This window comes from Pristis pectinata, chromosome 38 (genome assembly GCF_009764475.1).
Source record: "Pristis pectinata isolate sPriPec2 chromosome 38, sPriPec2.1.pri, whole genome shotgun sequence".
Taxonomy (NCBI): domain Eukaryota; kingdom Metazoa; phylum Chordata; class Chondrichthyes; order Rhinopristiformes; family Pristidae; genus Pristis; species Pristis pectinata.
In genome coordinates this window covers 9,903,625-9,925,531 of record NC_067441.1, presented here as the reverse complement: position 1 = coordinate 9,925,531, position 21,907 = coordinate 9,903,625, and the positions used below count along the sequence as shown (strand labels likewise).

General features: G+C 44.8%; 1 protein-coding gene across 3 annotated transcripts in view; it reads left to right on the top strand.

The window, feature by feature from the left end:
* LOC127587059 (pyruvate carboxylase, mitochondrial) overlaps positions 1-21,907 on the top strand; it is an 859,607-nt gene that overhangs the window by 41,886 nt on the left and 795,814 nt on the right. Inside the window, exon 2 of one of the 3 annotated variants that reach the window (XM_052045229.1) lies at positions 6,595-6,683. The exons of 1 other annotated variant lie outside the window; for it this stretch is intronic. The gene's annotated coding sequence lies outside the window, so the exon portion shown is untranslated. Of the gene's footprint in view, positions 1-6,594; positions 6,684-21,907 lie in introns of those variants that run through there. One more of the 3 variants, XM_052045232.1, reaches the window with a different exon arrangement.

Below are 21,907 nucleotides of genomic sequence, written 5' to 3'. Positions count from 1 at the left end.
AGAGGAGGTAGCAGTATTAATGAAGGAGTCCATTACTCCATCAATGAGAACGATATCTTAGGTAGGATCATGTGGGTAGAGAAAAGTGGGATGGAGTGGGGGTTGCACTACAGGTCTTGTAACTGTTAGCAGGAGAAAGGATGGCAGATATGTAATCACACAGAAGTTTAAAAATAGGTAGGCAATAGTAGTAGGGGATTTCAATTCCTCCAGTATAACTGGGGTCATTTTACAGTGTGTCCAGGGGAGCTTTTTGAGCTAGTATATAGAAAGTCCAACCAGAGATATTCAACCTAATCTTTGAGAACATAGCTGGGTATGTGGTGGGAGTGACTGTGAGAGAGCATTTTGAGGATAGTGATCTTTGAATTCCAGGGCAGTTATGGAGAAAGACAAGGTCCAGAAATTAAGGATCTGAAATGGGAGAAGGCAACCTCAATGTGACAAGGAAGGACCTGGCAGAAGTAGACTGTGAGCAGCTACTTTCAGGGAAGTTGTGAGTGTGACCAGGGGACTTATTCAAAATGAAATAGTGAGAGTTCAGGGCAAATGTGTTCCCTAAGAATGAAATGCAAGGCCAACAGGTCTAAGGATATTGAGGGTCAGATAAAGAAAAAATGTAGCTTATGGAACAGAAAACTGAAAACAGAAGAGGCTTACAATAGTGTTGAAACTTTAGGGGTAGTACTTACAAAAAAGAATTTGGAGAGCAAAGAGGGGGCATAAAATATCACTGGCAGGCAAGATTAAGTATGTTATGGGCTCAAGACTAACCAGGGAAACCATTAGGGAGGGAGTGGCAATCTTCTGTGAAAGCAATTAAAAGGAAGGACAAGATTGTACTGGAGGGGGTGCAGAGGAGATTCACCGGGATGTTGCCTGGGGTGGAGTTTTTCAGCTGTGAGGGGTGTTTGGATAGGCTGTCTGTTTCCCTTGGAATGGGGAAGGCTTAGGGGAGACCTGATTGAGGAATTCACAATTAAGAGGGGCAAAAATAGGGTAGGTAATTTGCAGATGTGTATGTGTCTAGAGAGCATAGATTTCAAGTAAGGGGTTGGAAATTTAGAACACAGAACAGTTCAACACTGGACTGGCCATTGACCCACGATGTTGTGCCGATCTTGATGCCTATTTATACTAAATGTCCTCTTCCTGCGTATCATCCATACCCCTCCATTCCCTTCATATTCATGTCTATCTAAAAGCCTCTTAAACTCCACCAATCTGTCTGCTTCCACTACTACTCCTGGTAACCCATTCCAGGCGCTCACCATTCTCTGTGTAAAAAAACTTACCCCTTATGTCGTCTTTAAACCTTCCCCCTCTAACCTTAAAGGCATGTCCTCTGGCGTTTGACATTTCTACCCTGGGAAAAGATTCTGACGGTCTTCCCCTATCTATGTCTCTCATAATTTTAAAAACCTCAATCAGATCTCCCCTCAGCCTCTGCTGCTTCAGGGAGACCAACCCAAGTTTGTCCAACCATCCCTTATAACTCATACCCTCTAATCCAAGCAGCTTCGTGGTAAATCTTTTCTGAACCCTTCCCACAGTCTCCACATCCTTCCTATAACGGGGAGACCAGGACTGCACACAGTACTTCAAGTGTGGTCTGACTAAAGTTTTATATAGCTGCAGCATAACTTCCATACTCTTATACTCAACACTCCTACCAATGAAGGCAAGCACACCATATGCCTTCTTTACCACCTTACCTACTTGCATAGCCACTTTCAGTGGACTATGGACCTGGACCCCAAGTTCCCTCTGTACCTTAATGCTATGAACGGGTCTACCATTAACTGTATACTTTCTTCTTTCATTTGACCTCCCACAGTGTAACATCTCACACTTGGCCAGATTAAACTCCATCTGCCACTTCTCTGCCCATATCTGTAACTGATCTATATTCTTTGATAGTCCTTTACACTTGTCCATAACTCCGCCAGTCTTGGTGTCATCTGCAAACTTGCTATCCTCTCATCTACTTTTTCAAACAAATCATTGATATATATCACAAACAACAGAGGTCCCAGCACCGATCCTTGTCGTACACCACTGGTCACGGACCTCCAGCCAGAATAACAGCCTCCCAACCCTACTCTGTGTCTTCTATAGGCAAGCCAGTTCTGAATCTAAACTTGCAATTCACCGTGGATCCCGTGCATCTTTATCTTCTGAATCAACCTACCATGAGGGACCTTGTCAAATGCCTTACTAAAGTCCATGTGGATAACATCCACTGCCTGACCCTCATCAAGCACCTTTGTCACTTCCTTAAAAAACTCAATTTTGTAAGACATGACCTATCCTGCACAAAGCCATGCTGACTGAGAGAGATTTAGAGGAGATTTGAGGATTTTTTTTCCATTCTGAGAGTGGTTGAATGCTACACCATGCACTGCCTGAGGAAGTGCTGGAGGCATTTAAGAAATATTTTGATGCCAGTAACTCCTAGCTATGCCATAGAAGGCTGCATGCTGGAAAATGTGATTCACTCTTGTTGGCCAGCACGGACACAGTGGGCTGAAGGGCTGATTTCCATGCTGTGTGTGACTCAGTCAGTTGCGTGGGAAAGTGCCAGTAGAAGGGGAATGGTTGGTTTAGGTGGAAGAGTGGACCAAGGAGTTGTGAAAGGAATGGTCCCTTTGGAATGCAGAAAGGAAAGGGAAAGGAAGGATGTGTCTACTGGTAGAATCTCATTGAAGCAGAAATTGTGAAGGAGCCATTGAAGGCAGAGGTGGTTGGGATGGAAAGTAAGGGCCAAGGGACTCTGTCCTTGCTCTCTTCAGGAAGAAGGGATGAGCGCATAGATGCAGTCAATGGCTCTGTCAACTAGGAAAACATCTCAGAGGCTCCTGTCAGAGCAGATGTGACAGAGACAGAAGAACTGCGAGGATGGAATGGAGGCCGCATGGGAGGATAGTTATGGGAAACTGTGGACGTGATGGATTTTGTTGCTAGCATAGGTCCTAAGATTGAGGCAGAGATCCAGAAAGGGGAGAGTCAGAGATGGATCAAGTTGAGAGCAGGGTGGAAATTGGCAGCAAAAGTGATGATACTTTTGAGTTCTGAGTGTAACAAGCAGAACCAATAGAGTTACTGATATACCACGAAAAGAGTTGAGAGAGGGTCTCTGAAGCAACAACTGTTCCACTTATCCCACAAAAAGACAAGTGTACCTTGGGCATGTATGAGTTCTCAGGGCTGCATTTTTGAGCTGGAGAACGTGAGTTGAAGGAGAAGCTGTTCAATGTCAGAGACACAAGAGACTGCAGATGCTGGAATCTGGAAGGAATTGCCTGGTGCTGAAGTGTCGACAATTCCTTTCCCTCTGCAGATGCTGCTCGAACCACTGGGTTCCTCCAGCAGTTTGTTTCTTATTCAATGTCAGAACGAGTTCTCCAGATGTGTGAGTGTATTGGTGGAGGGGTGCAGATTGGGCCTTTGTTCAATGAAGAAGCAGAGGGCCCTCACAGGGTCCTGGTGTAGGATGGTGATATACCTTTCTGTGGTAATGATTAGCTTGAGAAACAAAGGACTACAGATGCTGGAATCTAGATGAAAAACACGATGATGCTGGAGGAATGCAGCAGGCCAGGCAGCATCCGTGGAGAAAAGCCGGTGGTCAACGTTTTGGGTCAGGATCTTTTTCAGGACCAGCGATGGGCTTGGTTGGTACCGGGGAGTTGGGAGAGGTCACGGATGTATGCGGGAAGTGTTTGGGCTGGGGAGAAATAATGGAGTCTCTGGTAAGGACTCCATCCCATTCTCCTCGTTCTTCTAGCTTTGTCATATCTGCTTTGATGATGAGACTTGGCAAAGATGCCTTTGGGATAACTACTGGTTTCTCCATCATAATTGGCAGAATCCTTGATCACATCTCATTTATTTGCTGCATCTCTGCTCCCATTCCTGGACAGGATGCAGGCGCTCCGCAAAATAGTTACCTAGTCTGTGCTTGGTTTCTTCTTTGAACTGCTTTCCAATGCCTTTGAATAACGAAACCAAAGCTGTATGCATTATTCCATGTATCATCTCACTACAGCCCTATGCAGTTGTTATAAGGCTTGTACATCATCCTCATTTGCAATAAAGGACAAACTCCCTTGCCTTCCTACGCTTGCACATTAACCTTGAGTTTCATGAGTGGGAATTCCCAGATCACTCTCTGCAGCAGCATTCCATAACCGCTTCCTTTTAATAATATTCTGCTTTTCTGCTCTTCCCACTATTTCCCCATGACATAATTTTTCCATTAATTTAACCTACCTGTATCCTCTATGCACTCCTCACAATTTGCTTCTGCCTCTATTTTTGTATTGCCAGCACATGTGGTTGCAGTACACTCTGTCCCTCCAGCTGAGCTATATTTTAAGTAGCTGAGCTCCCACCCTGGTTCCTGCGGTACATTTTGCCAACCTGAAAATGACCCACTTATCCTGTCTGTATTCTGATAGAAAATCCTTATATATTACACACGCTAACAAATTATGTGGCACCTCATCAAAAACCTTTTGGAAATGTAGATACACTACATTTGTTCCTTTCCTTTTATCCACCCAGGTCATTGTATCTTCAGGAAATTTGTCAAACATGATTTTCCTTTCATTAAGCCACGTTGGGTCTGGTTAACTGTGTTATTTTCTAAATGTTGCCCATTCTCTCAATGAAAATGTTATATCTTCCTGCTTTCACCATCCCTCCTCCTAAACTCCAGTAGGCCCAGTCTGTTTAATTGTAACTCGATCACACATAGAATTGACCTGGTAAACACCCTCTGCACTAACTCCAAGGCAAACATATTCTTCCTTAAATAAGGAGACCAGTGATAAGTCAGTGACCAGCTCCTTCGTTTTGCTGACACCTCCCCTCCCAGGAGCCATGGGCAGATGTCAAGGTGACCTTGGGCGAGGGGTAGAATATGGGAAGAGTTGGTGGGAAGAAAGTGGCACTGGTGTGAATGGGTCGGCACGGAACTGTAGGGCCGAAGGGCCTGTTCCCGTGCTGGTAGGAACTACAACAGAGACCAAAACGGTATGCAGCATTCCAGAAGTTGTTGCAACAACAAACTTACTACAAAGTTTAAAAAGTCAGTTGGTCACAGAATCCTGAACACACCCCTTCTGTTCATAGCCCAGATTTCAGACACAGTGGCGGTGCAGTTGTTAATTACCTGCCTAGTAACGCAGGGGCTGGACTAATAATTTGAACTCCGGTCTGGAATGTGGTTATCAGCTTTTCGGAATCGGAGCGTCTCGGGAGGTGAGACAATCCAGACTTCAGTTCAAATCTCATCATGATTTAAATGCAGTTAATAATCTGGAATTTAACAAAAAAAACCACATTAGCAGTGATGACAACAAGACTACCAGATTGTCATGAAGACCCATCTTCAGGAGAGGAAATCTTCCATCCTTATCCAGTTTGGCCTATGCAGGATCCAAGGCCCTCCAGTGTGGTAGACTCTTAAATGTCCCTGACAGGTCCAATGTGGACGCTTGTTCGATGACATTTAGGGACAGGTAATAACTATTATCCTTGCTAGTGACACCTAGATCCTGAAATATGAATTAAGATTGTGCTGGTGGGCCTTGTCTTGCTTTGAAAGAGAAGAATTCTGACTCCTTCACTGCACTGGGCGATTTGGCACAAATTTCTGGTCTTATATCTCTGGAGTAGGACTTCAACCCAAAACCAACTCAAGGCTGAGAGAGTGTGTTACCTGTCGGTCACAGTTGACACCTATCAATGATGCAGTAGTGAAATACAGTGCAGCATAGGGTTGAGGAGATACTTTTAGCTTGGGTGGTTGCCGTGGTGAACTGCGAATCAGAGGCCGCTCTCCCTTTCCTGAGCAAATACTTGGAAGAGCTTATCAACTGGCTTCACAGTGGAAGGAACACTGGAAACAGGACAAAATGTGGAAGAGTGAAATATGATAAGTGATCTACTAATGTAGTACACTGTGAGGGATATCTGACAGCAGTGGACTTTCACTCTCTAAAGGCATCTTGGACCAGTAATCTGCTTCTAGGGCGGCCCATAACATCTTGCACAAGAAGAGAAGATTGCTGCAAGTGTCCCTTACCTTGCAGTAGATGGGAAGAAATCTGGTCTGTTGTGATGATGGCAAGGAGCGAAGAGTTTATCTGCTGGGTGTGCACTCTTGTCAGACAGATGGCTCTGAGCTGAGTTTGAGTTGAAATTTCTCTTCATCCATGGGAACTGCTTCTGTATATGAGCTTAGTGGCTGTATTAGCTGCTATAATTTTTTGCAAATTTCTGTTCTCATATGTTTTACAGTTCATTCTTCTGCAGCTTTTGTGAGGATTTAGTAATCTGCTCAGGTCAGTGTTTTGATCAGCAACTTGAAGGGACTGTTTCTCTGCTGTATGACTGACTATTTGGACGAGTACATGGATAGGAAAGGTTTAGAGGGATATGGGCCAAATGCAGGCAAATGGGACTTGCTTAGGCGGGCATCTTGGTCGGCTTGGACAAGTTGGGCCGAAGGGCCTGTTTCTGTGCTGTATGACTCTGTGACTCCATGACTTTGAATAACTATGACTCTATGACATTTGTGTGCTTCAGTGAACGAGTCGAGGTGATATGTCATCTGCATGCTGCAGCTCGATGACTGAAGTTGGACCAAACTTGGTTCTGGAGTGAAGGCAGCGGAGGTAGGACAGTTTCCCATTTGCCCTGTAGATTAACTATGATCCATTGGGAAGCTTGATGGAGGTATGACAAGAAAGACGGAAGACTGTCAAGGTGATGACCCAGTCTGCACTAAGGTTGGCTCTGCTGTGGACCTTTCGGGCTTGTGTGCCATCATGGAGCAGATGTCAGTTGAAGATGAGTTTCTGCTGACAGCTGAATTTGAGGAGGATGCTCCACCATTGCTCTCAATTGATTTAAGTGACGTCAAAAAAGGCCGTGTACAGTTGTTGTTGCTGCTCTCTTGGCACTGTCACGAGGTGAACATCATGCCCATTGAGCCCCTGGATGGAAGGAATCCGCACTACGACTGGTCACCAGCTCTCGGGCCAGTGGGAAGAGGCAATCGAAAAGGACCCTGGCATTGACTTTCCCTATGGCAGATGGGCCTGTGTAGATACTGAAGTTAGATTTATCTTGTTTCTTGAAGATGCTTGCGATTGTGGAATCTCTGAGGTCTCCAGGCAGTTCCTCCTCTTCCCAGATATGGGAGATGAGGTTGCAAATTCGTGACTGAAGTACCTCTTCACTGAGTTATAGAACTTTGGAATGCTCTGAAGGCCCTGTTATTTTTCAGTTGGCCTATGGCTTTTCTTGACTTGCTGACTGGACTGGATAGTTTGTTGTGGAATGGACTCAAGGGCGCTTATGTCAAGGACAGAGGCACAGTTGAGGACATCTTTGAAGTGTTTCTTCCAGTGTGCACCGAGCACTTCTGTGTCATTGATAAATTTATCTTTGTATTTAGGCAAATATTTATCCCACAACCAATATCATTGAAGGAAATGATTTGATCATTAGCACAGTGCTCTTTGTGGGATCCTGGGTGCAATTTTACTAACTGTGTTACAACACTGACACTTTAGAAGTGCTTTATTGATTGTAAAACCATTTATGATGTTTTAAGATCAGGAAAGATGTTGTACAAACACAGTACTGTCTACCTTTTTCCACACAGTACCAATGTTAAGGGTATGAGAATGTCCTCACCACCAAAAATTATTGAACATTAAAAGGGCTTGCATTTTTAGAGTGGCCATTATTAATCTCATGATGCACCATATCACCTCGTAGTCAATAAAGTTCAGATTGCCAACTTTATTTACTAGTTACCATCATCACAGTTGCTGTTTTGTCTTATTTCCAAATTTATTTAACTAACTGTCTTAAATCTCCCAACCACTGAGTGAGATTTGAACTTCAGCCTCTGGATGATCAGTCCAGTTACATAACCACAATACAACAGTCCGTCACTTTGACCATCTTGCATTGATCTGCTTTATCCAACTTGACCAGTTTTTAACCTTTCCTGTTGTCAGCCCTTCCATTGTTCTTTAGAGCATCTCCTCTGCTGACCTTGCCTGACACCTATGAATCTAACAGTAGGCTGAGCATCTCTCTCCTTCATCTCATTAGCCCATCAAAGATCCATTCTCTTTCTCCTGCTGAGTTTGACAGCACCATAAGTAGATATGATAATTGTGCACCTATGTTGATAATAGTTCCAGCTCTCTACCACGTATCTTTGACTCCACCAGTGTCTGGTCACAGATGAGGTGCAGATTCCTGCACCTGTCATCTTGCTGACAGAATTAAAGAAGTGTCCAGATGGGCACTTGAATCACCAAGGCATAGAAGGCTACGGGCAAAATGCTGGAAGATGGGATTAGTTCCTCCGGCGACACAAGGGACTACAGATGCTGGAACCTGGAGCAACAACCAAGATGCTGGAGGAACTCAGCAGGTCAGACAGCATTTGCGGAGGGAAATGGACAGTTGACCTCAAGGGTCCAGATAAAGGGTCTCGACCCGAAACGTTGACTGTCCATTTCCCTCCACAGATGCTGTCTGACCTGAGTTCCTCCAGCATCTTGTTTGTTAATTCCCCTAGCAGTGCATTCCAGGCACTACCACTCTACGCGTAAAACAACTTGCCTCGTAAATCTCCTTTAAACTTTACCCCTCTCACCTGAAACATACTTCCTCTAGTATTTGACATTTATATCCTGTGAAAAAGCCTTTGACTATCTACCCTATCTGTGTCTCTCATAATTTTATAAACTCCTATCCGGTCACCCCTCAGCCTCCAACACTTCAGAGAAAACATTCCAAGCTTGTCAAACCTCTCTTTGTAGCTAATACTCTCCAATCCAGGCAACATCATGGTCAACCTCCTTTGCACCCTCTCCAAAGCCTCCATACCCTTCCTGTAATGGGGTGACCAGAACTAGACGCAGTAGTCCAAATGTGGCCGAACCACTATTTTATCCAGCTGCAACATGACTTCCCAACTTTTATACTCAGTCCCCTGACCAGTGAAGGCAAGCATGCTATATGCTGCTTTGCGAACCGATCTATTTCTGTTGCCATTTTCAGGGAGCTATGGTCTTGCATCCCAAGATCCCTCTGTACATCAGTACTCTTAAGGGTCCTGCCATTTACTGCATACTTTCCTCTTGCATTTGACCTCTAAAAATGTACTCCCTCACACTTCTCTGGATTAAGCTCTATCTGCAGTTTCTCTGCCCACATTTACAACTGATCTATATCCTGCTGTATCCTTTGACAATGTTCTTTATCCACAATTGCACCAATTTTTGTTTTGTCTGCAAACGTATTAATCAGGCAACCAACATTTATATATTTTACAAACAACAGGTCCCAGCACTAATCCTTGCAGAATACCACTGATCACAGACCTTCAGTCAGATAAACGCCTTTCTACCATTACCCTCTGTCTTCTATGGCCAAGCCAATTTTGAATCCAAACTACCAAGTCACCATGGATTCTATGTGACTTAATCTTCTGTATCTACCTACCGTGAGGAACTTTGTCAGAGTCTATGTAGACAATATCCACTGACCTTCCCTCATTAATCATCTTTGTCACTTCCTCAAAAAACTACATCAAGTTTGTGGGACTTCAGTGCTCTAATTACTCAAACAAACTTGGTTTATTTGGTATCCCTATGTCTTGTACTTGTCTAATACTTGTGAGAATGTATTACATTGAAGCAGGACAAATTACAAGAGTAGTAGGCATGGGCCAGGGAGAGTTAAGTGGGAACAGCCGTTTTTGGGAAGTCCACATCTGAAACGTGGAGGGTGTTTAAAGACCAACTGCACAGAGTACAGGACGGGGATGTTCCAGTAAGAAGGAATACAAGGTAATGGAACCTTGGATGATGAGAGAGGTGGTGAATTTAATGAAGAAGAAAGGAGCATGTGTAAGATTTAGGAAGCTAAAATTAAACAGGACTCTTGAGGAATATAAAGAAGCCAGAAAAGAACTCAAGAAAGGAATTAGGAGAGCCAGGAGGGGCCATGAAAAGTCCTTAGCAAGTAGGATTAAAGAGAATCCCAAGGCATTCAATACATACATCAAGAGCAAGAGGATAACTCTGGAGAGGGTAGGACCATTCAACGATAAAGGACAGGACATGTGCTTGGAGGCAGAGGATGTTAGCGAGGTCCTAAATGAGTACTTTGCATCAATATTTACCAAGGAGAAGGACATGGAGGAGAGTGAGACCAATGTGGAGTGTGCAGAAGTGTTACGGCATTTTGAGATAAAGAAAGAGGTGGTGTTGGGTCTCTTGAAGAACATTAAGGTGGATAAGTCCCCAGGGTCTGATGGGATTTACCCCAGGTTATTAAGAGAGGCAAGAGATGAGATTGCTGGGGCCTTCACCAAGATCTTTGTGTCTTCTCAAGCCACAGGTGAGATCCTGGAGGACTGGCGATCAGTTAATGTTGTTCCTTTGTTCAAGAAGGGAAATAGGGATAATCCTGGAAACTATAGTCTCGCGTCAGTGTTAGGGAAGCTGCTGGAGAGGATTCTTAGGGATAGGATTTATGAGCATTTGGAAGACCATGGCTTAATTAGGGACAGTCGGCATGGCTTTGTGCGGGGCAAGTCACTAACTTGATTGTGTTTTTCAAGGAGGTGACGAAGGTGATTGATGAAGGTAGAGCTGTGGATGTTGTGTACACGGATTTTAGTAAGGTGTTTGTCAAGGTCCCTCATGGGAGGCTCATCCAGAAGATCAAGATTCATGCGATCCGTGGTGAATTGGCCGTATGGATTTAGAATTGGCTTGTCCAAGGAAGACAGAGAATAATGGTTGATGGGACTTATTCTAGTTGGAGATCCGTGACTAGTGGTGTTTCACTGGGACCTCTGCTGTCTGTGATATAAATGACCTGGATAAACACGTGGATTATTAAGTTTGTAGACGACACAATGATTAGTGGTGTTGTGAATAGTGTAGAAGGTTACCAAAGGATACAGTGGGATATAGATTAGTTGCAGATATGGGTGGAGAAATGGCAGTTGATGCTTAATCCGGGCAAATGTGAGGTATTGCACTTTGGGAGATCAAATGTAAAGGGACATAGTTAATGGCAGGACTGTACATAGTTAATGTACAGTGTACAGTGTTGATGTACAGAGGGATCTTGGGGTCCATAACTTCCTGAAAGTGGCTGCACAGGTTGATAGGGTGGTAAAGAAGGCATATGGCATGCTTGCCTTTATGAGCCAAGGCACTTGAGTTCAAGAGTCAGGAAGTTGTAAAGCAGTTAGGCCGCATCTGGAGTTTGGCATTCAATGCTGGTTGCCCCATTATAGGAAGGATATGGTGGCTTTGGAGAGGATGCAGAAGAGGTTTACCTGGATGCTGACTGTATTAGAGGGTACGTGCCATAAAGAGAGTTTGAACAGACTTAGGTTGTTTCCTATGGAGTGGCAGAGGCTGAGGAGAGACCTGATATAAGATTATAAGATTATGAGAGACAGGGTAGGTAGTTGGTAGCCTGTGTCAAAATGTCTAATGTGAGAGGGCATGCATTTAAGGTGAGAGGGGGTAAGTTCAAAGGAGGTGTCTGGGGCAAATTTTTTACGCAGAGAGTGGTGGGTGCCTGGAATGCGTTGGGTGGTGGTGGAGGCAGATATGATAGAGGTGTTTAAGAGGCACATGAAATGCAGAGAATGGAGGGATATGGACCATATGCAGGCTGAAGGGATTAGGTGTCATTAGCTTAATTGGTTCAGCAGAGCATCATGGGCCGAAGGGCCTGTTCCTGTGCTGTACTGTTCTATGTTCATCAGAAGATTATACATTCTGATCTCGAGTTCTGAGTTTTCAAGCCAACTAACCTTCCCATTGCAATACCAAGGAAGTACTGTGGTGTCAGAAGGGCTGTCTTTCTGATAAGATACTAAGCTGAGGCCCTGTTTATCCTCAACCCAAAGTTCTAAAATGAATGCATTAGCACAAACATAGAGTTTCTCTGTCCTACATTTAGATATGCTATGTTTTTTTTGGGTTTCGCTAAGCGGGGAAGTGGTTTGTCCACAGAAACTAGGGTTTTGATGATTGAAATAGACTTCAAATAGAGCAGAGTGATCAATGGTTTCTGCTGAGATAAGGATGGAGAGAAAAATTGTGTGTGGAAAGATTACCATCTTTATATGTGGCAAGGTCACCCTGTTATAGGAAAGACATTGTCAAGCTAGAGAGGGTGCAGAAGAGATTTAGAGAATGCTGTCTGGACTAGAGGTCCTGAGTTATAGGGAGAATTGGCCACGCTGGATCTTTATTCCCTGGAGTGCAGGAGAATGACGGGTGACCTCATAGTTTATAAAATCATGAGAGGTATGGATAAGATGGATGGTCATAGTCTTTTCTCCAGGGTTGCAGAATCCAAAACTAGAGGGCACAGATACAAAGTAAGAGGGGTGAGATGTGAAAGAGCCCCGAGAGGTAACTTCTTTACACAGAGGGTAGTGAGTACCTGGAATGAGCTGATAGAGGAAGTGGTCAAGGTGGGTACAATTGCAACATTCGAGGGGCATTTGGACAGGTACACGGAGGGGAGGGGGCTTGGAGGGTTATGGGCCGAATGCGGGAAACTGGGACTAGCAGGGAGGATGCTGTGGTCGACATGGACCAGTTGGGCTGAAGGGTCTGTTTCCGTGCTGTATTACTCTATGACTCTATGATTATCACATCCAATATTTCCTTGATGTGCATAGCACAACTTGAAGAATAACTGGGGATTCTTCCTCATGTCCCAGGTCCAGATCTTATCCCTCAATAGGCATCGCTAATGTGGTCAGATATTAAATGCATTACTCTTTCTGAAGGAGCTTGCTGCTTGCAGATTGTTTGCTATGTTCCCCTATGTTATGAGAGTATTACAAGCTGCTCCAAGTGTACAGGAGACAAATGGCGTTGCAGAAATTCACCCTCACAGAATTCCTAAATCACTACTCAGAAACTTGAGACACAGAATAAAATTTGCTCTGATAGACTTCATGTGAAAAAAGGTAAGTAAATCAACACAAAATTCAGTTTTGTTAACTTGCATTTCTTCATGTATGCCCAGATTATGTGGTGTTACGGGAAATCATGATATGGACTGTTTTCTGGGAACGCAAACCCCCCCGCCCTCAGTAACGCAAGAGCACCTGTACTTAATTGGCAGTAAAACTCTTGAGACATCCCTGAGTGAAAGCCTCTGAATCCATGCAAGCCTTTTACATCATCACCTTGTGCGTTTGCTACCTCAAAGTAATTTCTTGCTTCCTTCATGTGTGAGCTAAGAATGTGAAGGAAAACTACTAATGGGGCACCGTTTTTCTTCAGAATCATACAAATTTTACTCTGCAGATAGTATGACCATTCTGCCCACCTATTCCATGCCAGCACAATGCAGAACAATCCCGTCAGTCCCACTTTTCACATAAGCCTGCAAGATATTGTCATCCAGTGGTTATCCTTTAGAAGGCCCCAATTGACACCATTTCCACTGCCATGCACTGAATTCCAGGGTCAACTACTTTCTGCTTCAAAAAAAACTTCCTGCTTCAAAAAAAACTTTTTGCTCTCATACCCCTTGTATCTTTTGTCCTAAATTGTAGATTTGTGTGAATCATTCACAAATGGAACAGCTTCTCTCGATCTACTTATTTAAATCAGTCATGATCTTGCCCAGCTAAATTAAATCTTTGCTCCAAGGAGAACAACCCCAGCTTTTCCATTCTAACTTTGCTGCTGAAATCCCTCAGATTTGCAGCTATTTGAATAAATCTCTCTTGCAGCCTCTCAGAGATTTTCATGTTCTTTCTCAAGTGAAGAGCAGCACAGTGACGCAGCTGCGTGTGCAGCTTGCACATTTTCCCTTGTCCTTGTGGGTTTCTTCCTGGTGCTCAGGTTTCCTCCCTTATTCCAGAGACCAGGAAGTTGGTGGATTAATTGACTACTGTAAGTTGTTCCTCACGTGCAGGAGTGGTAGAATTTAGTAGGACTACTCAGTGGGAATGTGGGAAGAATGTGGAGGAACAAAGGGATCTTGGGGTCCACATTGATAGATCTCTCAAGGTTGCTGCGCAGATCAATAGGGTTTTTAAGAAGACGTATGGAGTGTTGGCCTTCATTAGTTGGGGTATTGAGTTCAAGAGCTGCGAGGTCATGTTGCAGTTCTATAGAACTCTGGTCAGACCACACTTGGAGTATTGTGTTCGGTTCTGGTTGCCTTATTATAGAAAGGATGTGGAAGCTTTAGAGAGGCTGCAGAGGAGATTTACCAGGATGCTGCTTGGATTGGAGAGCATGTCTTATGAGGATAGGTTGAGCGAGCTAGGACTTTTCTCTTTGGAGAGAAGGAGGATGGGAGGTGACTTGATAGAGGTGTACAAGATGATAAGAGGCATAGATCGAGTGGTCAGTCAGAAACTTTTTCCAAGGGCGACAGTGGCTAACATGAGGGGGCATAATTTTAAGGTGATTGGAGGAAGATATAAGGGGGATGTCAGGGGTAAATTTTTTACACAGAGAGTAGTGGGTGTATGGAACGCACTGCCAGCAGAGGTTGTGGGGACAGGTACACTAGGGACATTTACAGTAAGAGACTCTTAGATAGACACATGAATGATAGAGAAATGGGGAGCTATGTGGGAGGGAAGGGTTAGACAGATCTTAGAGCAGGATAAAATGTCGGCACAACATTGTGGGCCAAAGGGCCCGTACTGTGCTGTAATCACAAGATCACAAGACAAGGGAGCAGAAGCAGGCCATTCGGCCCATCGAGTCTGCTCCAAGGAAAGGGAAATAGAAATGAGAAATGGGGAATGGGGGAAGAAGAAGAAGAAAAAAAAACTATTCTAATCCCAATTACCGGCCTTATCCCCATATCCCTTGATATCCTGACTATTTAGATATCTATCTATCTCCTCCTTGAACGCCCCCACTGATCTGGCTTCCACTGCTGTACGTGGCAAGGAGTTCCACAAATTCACCACCCTCTGGCTAAAGAAATTTTTCCTCATCTCTGTTTTGAAACTGTACCCTCTAATTCTAAGATTGTGCCCTCTGGTCCTGGACTCACCCACCAAGGGAAACAGCCTAGCCACATTTACTCTGTCCTTTCCTATCAATATTTTAAATGTCGCTATGAGGTCCCCTCTCATTCTTCTGTACTCCAGCGAGTACAGTCCAAGAGCCGACAAACGCTCCTCATACTTAGGCCCTTTCATTCTTGGAATCATCCTCGTAAGTCTCCTCTGAACCCTCTCCAACGTCAACACATCCTTCCTAAGATGTGGGGCCCAAAACGGCGCACAATATTCCAAATGAGGCCTCACTAGTGCCCCGTAGAGCCTCATTAACACTTCCTTACTTTTATACACTATACCTTTCGAAATGAATGCCAACATAGCATTCGCTTTCTTTACCACCGATCCGACCTGGTGGTTAACCTTTAAGGTATCCTGCACGAGTACCCCCAAGTCCCTTTGTACTTCCGTGCTTTGGATTTTCTCTCCTCCTAGATAATAATCTGCCCGCTTATTTCTGCTTCCAAAGTGTACAACTGCACATTTCCCTACATTGAATCTCATCTGCCATTTCCTTGCCCATTCTCCTAAACTGTCTAGGTCCCTCTGCAACCTTCCTATCTCTTCAATACTCCCTACTCCTCCCCCTATCTTGGTGTCATCCGCAAACTTAGCCACGAAACCATTTATTCCATCATCCAAATCGTTAATGTACAAGGTAAAAAGGAGCGGTCCCAACACCGACCCCTGCGGCACACCACTAGTAACCGGTAACCAACCAGAACGAGATCCTTTTATTTCCACTCTTTGCTTCCTGTCAACCAGCCAATGCTCCACCCATTCTGTTATCCTACCCGTAATTCCATGACCTCTCATCTTATTAATGTTCTATGTTCTAATAAAATGGGATTAGTGTAGGATATTAATAAATGGGTGCTTGATGGTCTCATTGGGCCAGAGGACCTATGTCCATTCTAGATCACGGTATGAAGCTCTGTGACTCGGAAGAGCCAGTGAACTGTCATGATCAGAACTAGGCACAGTATTCCATTTGTGCCTTACACCGCTTCACCATACCACCTACTATTGTACTGTGTGTCCATTATTGAATCCCAGGATCCCTGATCCTTTTCTCTCTCTGACACTTTCAGGAAGACCTAATACACATACAGAGCCAGGTCCCTCAGGTGCGCAACCTGTAATCTAGTTTTTATTGCCTCCCTTTGTTCTTCTTGTAGCACTTCACACTTCTCTGTATTATGTTTTCATCTGCTACTTGTCTGTCCATTCAGCCAGTCTATCTGTGTGTTTATACACTCTGTTACATACATTGATCACTATATACTGCTCTTCCAAGCTCCATGTCATCCACAAATGTGCAGATTTTGCCCAGAAGCATTTGTAAGTTAAAATGAAAGTAGTGGTCCCAGTTCTGGCTGCTGGGGAACCCTATCTTCCACTCTAGAAAAACAACCTGTTTACCATGAAGGGTCCTGATGAAGGGTCTCAACCCGAAACGGTGACTGTTTATTTCCCTCCACAGATGCTGCGTGACCTGCTGAGTTCCTCCAGCATTTTATGTGTGTTGCTTCATTTGTGTGCAGCATTTCAGCATCTGTAGAATCTCTTGTGTCTCCGTTTACCATTGCTCTCTACTTTGTTTTTATCCAGTTCCCCACTCTTGCTGCAACTAATTATTGGACCTTAATTTTGCTCTATCAGTTTCTGTTTGGGATTTCAGAAGGTGTGGCTTGAATTCAGGATTGTAGATAATTCACCCTTACCTGTTTATTAATATTTCTACCATGTCATTTCCTGTCAAAGGTTGACTAATGATTCCTTGCAGAGTGTGAGATTCATTTCGTGTAGAGTTTTCATGTTTGAATCCTGAACTTTGCTCTCATCCTCTGCCTCTCTTTGTCATTGACCAGAACATGCGTGCTTGCTGTATCTGTGCAGTTATTAACAATGATAAGATTTCTCATTATGGGCATGAAGGAAACAGTGTTTGATAGTCTTTCCAGAATGACCTTTCTTTCCATCCTTATCTCAAATACAGCTATTGATCGCTCTGGCCGCATTGTAGATTATCATCAAAAAACTTGCTTCTGTACACAAACTCCTGATCCACCCCTTCCCCCGCAAGTAAAACATGGTGTATCCAAAGGTCAGAATGAAAATCCATTGATGTTTGTGCCAAAGTACTTATTTTGGGACTTGACTCCTTTTTATCGGTGACAAGGTGAGAATATTTTACAGGGAGTTATTCAACCCTGAAAGGAGTAAAGTTGATTAGGTGGAGGAATTTGTTGCTGAGTTTCTCTTGACCTCTTGGGAGCAGGCTAGATTCAGGCAGCCTGAGCAATAGCTGGCAGGGGTGGGAAATTGCTGGTGATTATTCTAAGGCTCAAAACAATCTGCTGGAGGAACTCAGCAGGTTGAGCAGCATCAGTGGGGGGGGGGGGGGGGGGGGGGGGGGGGGGGGGCGGGGGGTAGTGGAAGGAATTGTTGACGTCTTGGGTTGAAACCCTGCATTAGGATGAAGAGGAAGGGTGAGTGGCGAGACTTCTCTCCACCAGTATAAAGAAGAGAGCAGGAGTGGTCAAACCTCTCACTACTCCCCCTCTCCACTTTATACTGGCTATTTGCCCTTTCCACAATTAGTCATGATGCAAGGTCTCGATCCCAGACGTTGACAATTCCTCTTCCCCCACAGATGCTGCTCGACCCACTGAGTTCCTCCAGCAGACTGTTTGCTGCTCCAGATTCCAGCATCAGCAGTCTCTTGTGTCTCCATTACTCTAAGGCTAACAAACCCACTTTCTTTGATCTGAATTTTAAATTTCTTTTCCCTGTGCGACTTTCTGGGGCAGCCTGAGGAAAAGCGATGTACCTGGGTGCTGCCTTTCCCCTGCGTGATTTAACTGCTTTTGTCTTATGAGGACATGTTAGACAGGCTTGGCTGGTATTTGCTAGACTTTCAACTTATTTAAAAGATGTGAGTAATTAAGTAAATAAGCTGCTGAAATTAAATTTTTCATTTCACCTGTGCATACATGTATTTGTGCCTATGACAATAAACCAGACTATGACTATGACCTGAGGGGATTTTAACGGGGTGGTTATCAAGAGGGTGTTTCCTCTCCAGAAGGATCTGGAGCTAAGTTCTCTGTTTAAAAATGAGTCAACTATTTCAAGTGAAGTCAAGTCGAGTTTATTGTCCTGTGAAGAAGTACATTGAGGTACAGGTACAGTGAAAGTCTTGCAGCAGCATCACAGGCACGTAGGTACAGACAACACACAGAACATAAATTATACATAAATTGTACACAAACTATGCAAGATAGTGAATAAAAGTGTGCAAAATAATTCATTAGTATAAAAAGGATACAATCAAGAGACAAGTCCATGGCAGTGCAAGAGGTGGTCTGTAGTGTTCCGTTGCTGAGGTAGGGGTAGAGTATGTGGCGGTCGGTTCAAGAACCTGATGGTTGAAAGGAAGTAGCTGTTCCTGCACCTGGTGGTGTGGGACTTCAGGCTTCTGTACCTCCTGTGCAACGGTAGCAGCGAAAAGAGGGCATGGCCCAGAGTGGGGGTCCTTGATGATCCATGCCACCTTCTTGAGGTAGCGCCTCCTGTAGATACTGTCAGGTGGGGAGGGCTGTGCGCATGATGGACTGGGCTCTGTCCACTACTCTCTGCAGCCTCTTGTGTTCCTGTGCGTTGGAATTGCTGTACCAGGCATGATACAACCGTGCATTTATAAAGGTTTGTTAGAGTATTTGGTGACATGGCGAATCTCCTTAAACTTCTAAGAAAGTAGAGGCACTGTGGTGCCTTCTTTATGACTATATCTATGTGCTGGGCCCCGGACAGTTCATCTGAGGTGTTAATGCCTGGGAATTTGAAGCTGCTATCTCTCTCTACCTCTGACCCACCAATAAGAACTGGCACATGGTCTCCTGACTTCCCCTTTCTGAAGTCAACGGTTAGCTCCTTGGTTTTGTTGAAGTTGAGTGTGAGGTTGTTATTGTGGCACTGGGTGTTCTACCTCATTCCTGTATGCTGACTCATCACTACCCATGATTCGGCCAGCAACAGTTCTGTCATCGACAAAATTGTAGGTGGCATTGGAGCTGTGCTCAACCACACAGTCGTGGGTGTAAAGAGAGCAGAGCAGGGGGCTAAGCACGCAGCCTTGAGGTGTACCTGTGCTGATGGTCAGAGAGGAGGTGATGTTGTTACAGAGCCTGACGTACGCATGCCTAGTGTCAGGATGGTTCAGAACAGAGTGGAGAGCCAGTGAGATAGAATCTGCTGTTGACCTTTTGTGGTGACAGGTAAATTGAAGTGGATCTATGTCATTTCTGAGGCGGAGATGAGGTGATTGTTTTTCCCTCAGAGGCTTGCGAGTCTTTGGAGCACATTCCTTCAAGGGATGATGGAAGCAGTGTCTTTGAATGTTTTTAAGGCAGAGGTAGATAGATTCTTTAGAAGCAAGGGAAAAAACAAGTTATGGGGGCAGGAATGTGGAGGTGAGGTTACAGTGAGGTCTATTCCTGCTCCTAATTTGTAGGTTGGACAAATGTTTAATGAACTAAAACACTCTGGGTTGTTCATGGGATTTTCAAACTGGATTTGACAGCAAATGAGACATTAGGGAAAATGCAAAAAGTTTGTTGAAGGTGGCAGGTCATAAGGGGAGGGAGGGAGAGAGATGATGTGAGAGGGAATTCCAGACATTGGCACTGTATTGGCAGGGATGAAGGCTGAAATGAAAACCAGGTGTGTAAAGAACCTCAGAATTGGAAAAGCTGGACATCTCGGTTGGGGAGTTGGTCTGGAAGAGCTTATAGAGAAGAAAGAAGGAGGCCATTGCGGAATTTGAAAACAAGGAGTCTTTTGAGGTGTTACAGGATCAGGAACCAGTGGTCTAGTATGGCTTGCAGCACATTGTCATTGAGCTCTGGTTAACCAACTCTCTGGCAGATCTGAAGAAATCATTCTCACAGAAAGATAACATTTGGTCTTCCAGAACACATACACACTCGGCAAGTGGATAAAGGAAGTATTTTATTTCTACAGCACATTCAGCATTTTAGTGACTTGGTGTTTGTGGCAAATACATGTGCTGCCTCATGTAAGTTCTCTGCATGTGTTAACAGGGAAATGAGTGGAGGAATGGGATTGCTCTGAGAACTGGCATGGACTTGGTGCAGTGAGTGTCCTTCATAGAATCGTACAACATAGGAACAGGTCCTTTTGGCCCACCTTGTCCATGTCAACCGTGATACCCATCTTTATTCCAGGAAAAAAGACCTAGCCTGACTAATCTCTCCCTATAACTCAGGCCCTCTTGTCCTGGCAACATCCTCATAAATCTTTTCTGCACTCTTTCCACTTTAACTATGTCTTTCCTATAACAGGGTGACGAAAACTGAACACAGTACCCCAAGTGCAACCTCACCAACGAGTTATACAACTGCAACATAATGTCTCAACTCTAGTGTTAAATGCCCTGACTGATGAAGGCCAGCATGCTGAATGCCAGTTTCACCACCCTGTCTACCTGTGAAGCTGCTTTCAATGAACTATGCACTTGTACTGTAAGGAGTTTGTACGTTCTCCCCATAACTGTGTGGGTTTCTTCCTGGTGCTCTGGTTTCCTCCCATATTCCAAAAGTCGTATGGGTTAGGAAGTTGTGGGCGTGCCATGTTGGCACCGGAAGTGTGGCGACACTTGTGGGCTGCCCCCAGAACACTCTATGCAAAAGATGCATTTCACTGTGTGTTTTGATATACGTGACTAATAAAGATTTCTCTTATCTCTCAAATTGGCCGAGGACTTCCGAAAAGCTAGGTTTTTTTTCTCACGATTCGGGGATAGAAGGGATAGACTGCGCAGGCGCGTGACGTCAGATGGTAGCACGCGAACAGTTTAAAAAGAAGACCGCCATATCCAGCAGGCAGCGTTCGGAGTGGGCAGCAGAGTGAGAGGCAGCTGAGTGATTGGGCTTTGGCTCAACAGGCTTAGGTAGTAATGGGGTGAGGGGAGGTAGGTGATTTGAGGAAAGGAAGTAGTATGAGTGCGGTTTTCTGTGCTCGGTGTCAGATGTGAGAGGTCCTGGAGTCTCCCACCCTCCCAGACGGCCACATCTGCACCTGGTGTTTCGAGCTACAGCTCCTAAGGGACCACGTTAGGGAAGTGGAGATGCAGCTCGATGACCTTCATATGGTCAGGTGGTCACACCGGGGCCACGGGAGACAGGCAAGTCGGTCACAGACAGGAGGGGGAAGGGAAAGAGTCAGGTACTAGAGAGTACCCCTGTGGCTGTACCCCTTGACAATAAGTTCTTCTGCTTGAGTACTGTTGGGGAAGACAGCCTATCTGGGGGAAGCAACAGTGGCAGTGCCTGTGGCTCAGAAGGGTAGGGAAGGAGAGAGGAGGGCAGTAGTGATGGGGGGCTGTATAGTTAGCGGGGGCAGACAGGCGATTCTGTGGATGCAGGAAGGAAACTCGGATGGTAGCTTGCCTCCCAGGTGCCGGGTTCCGGGATGTTTCAGATCGTGTCCAAGATATCCTGCAGAGGGAGGGAGAACAGCCAGAGGTCATGGTACATACTGGTACTAATAACATAGGTAGGAAAAGGGATGAGGTCCTGAGAAAAGACTCTAGGGGGTTAGGAAGGAAGTTGAGAAGCAGGACCACAAAGATAGTAATTTCAGGATTACTGCCTGTGCCACGCGACAGTGAGTATAGGAACAGAATGAGGTGGAGGTTAAATACGTGGCTGAGGGATTGGAGTAAGGAGCAGGGATTCAGATTTCTGGATCATTGGGGCCTCTTTT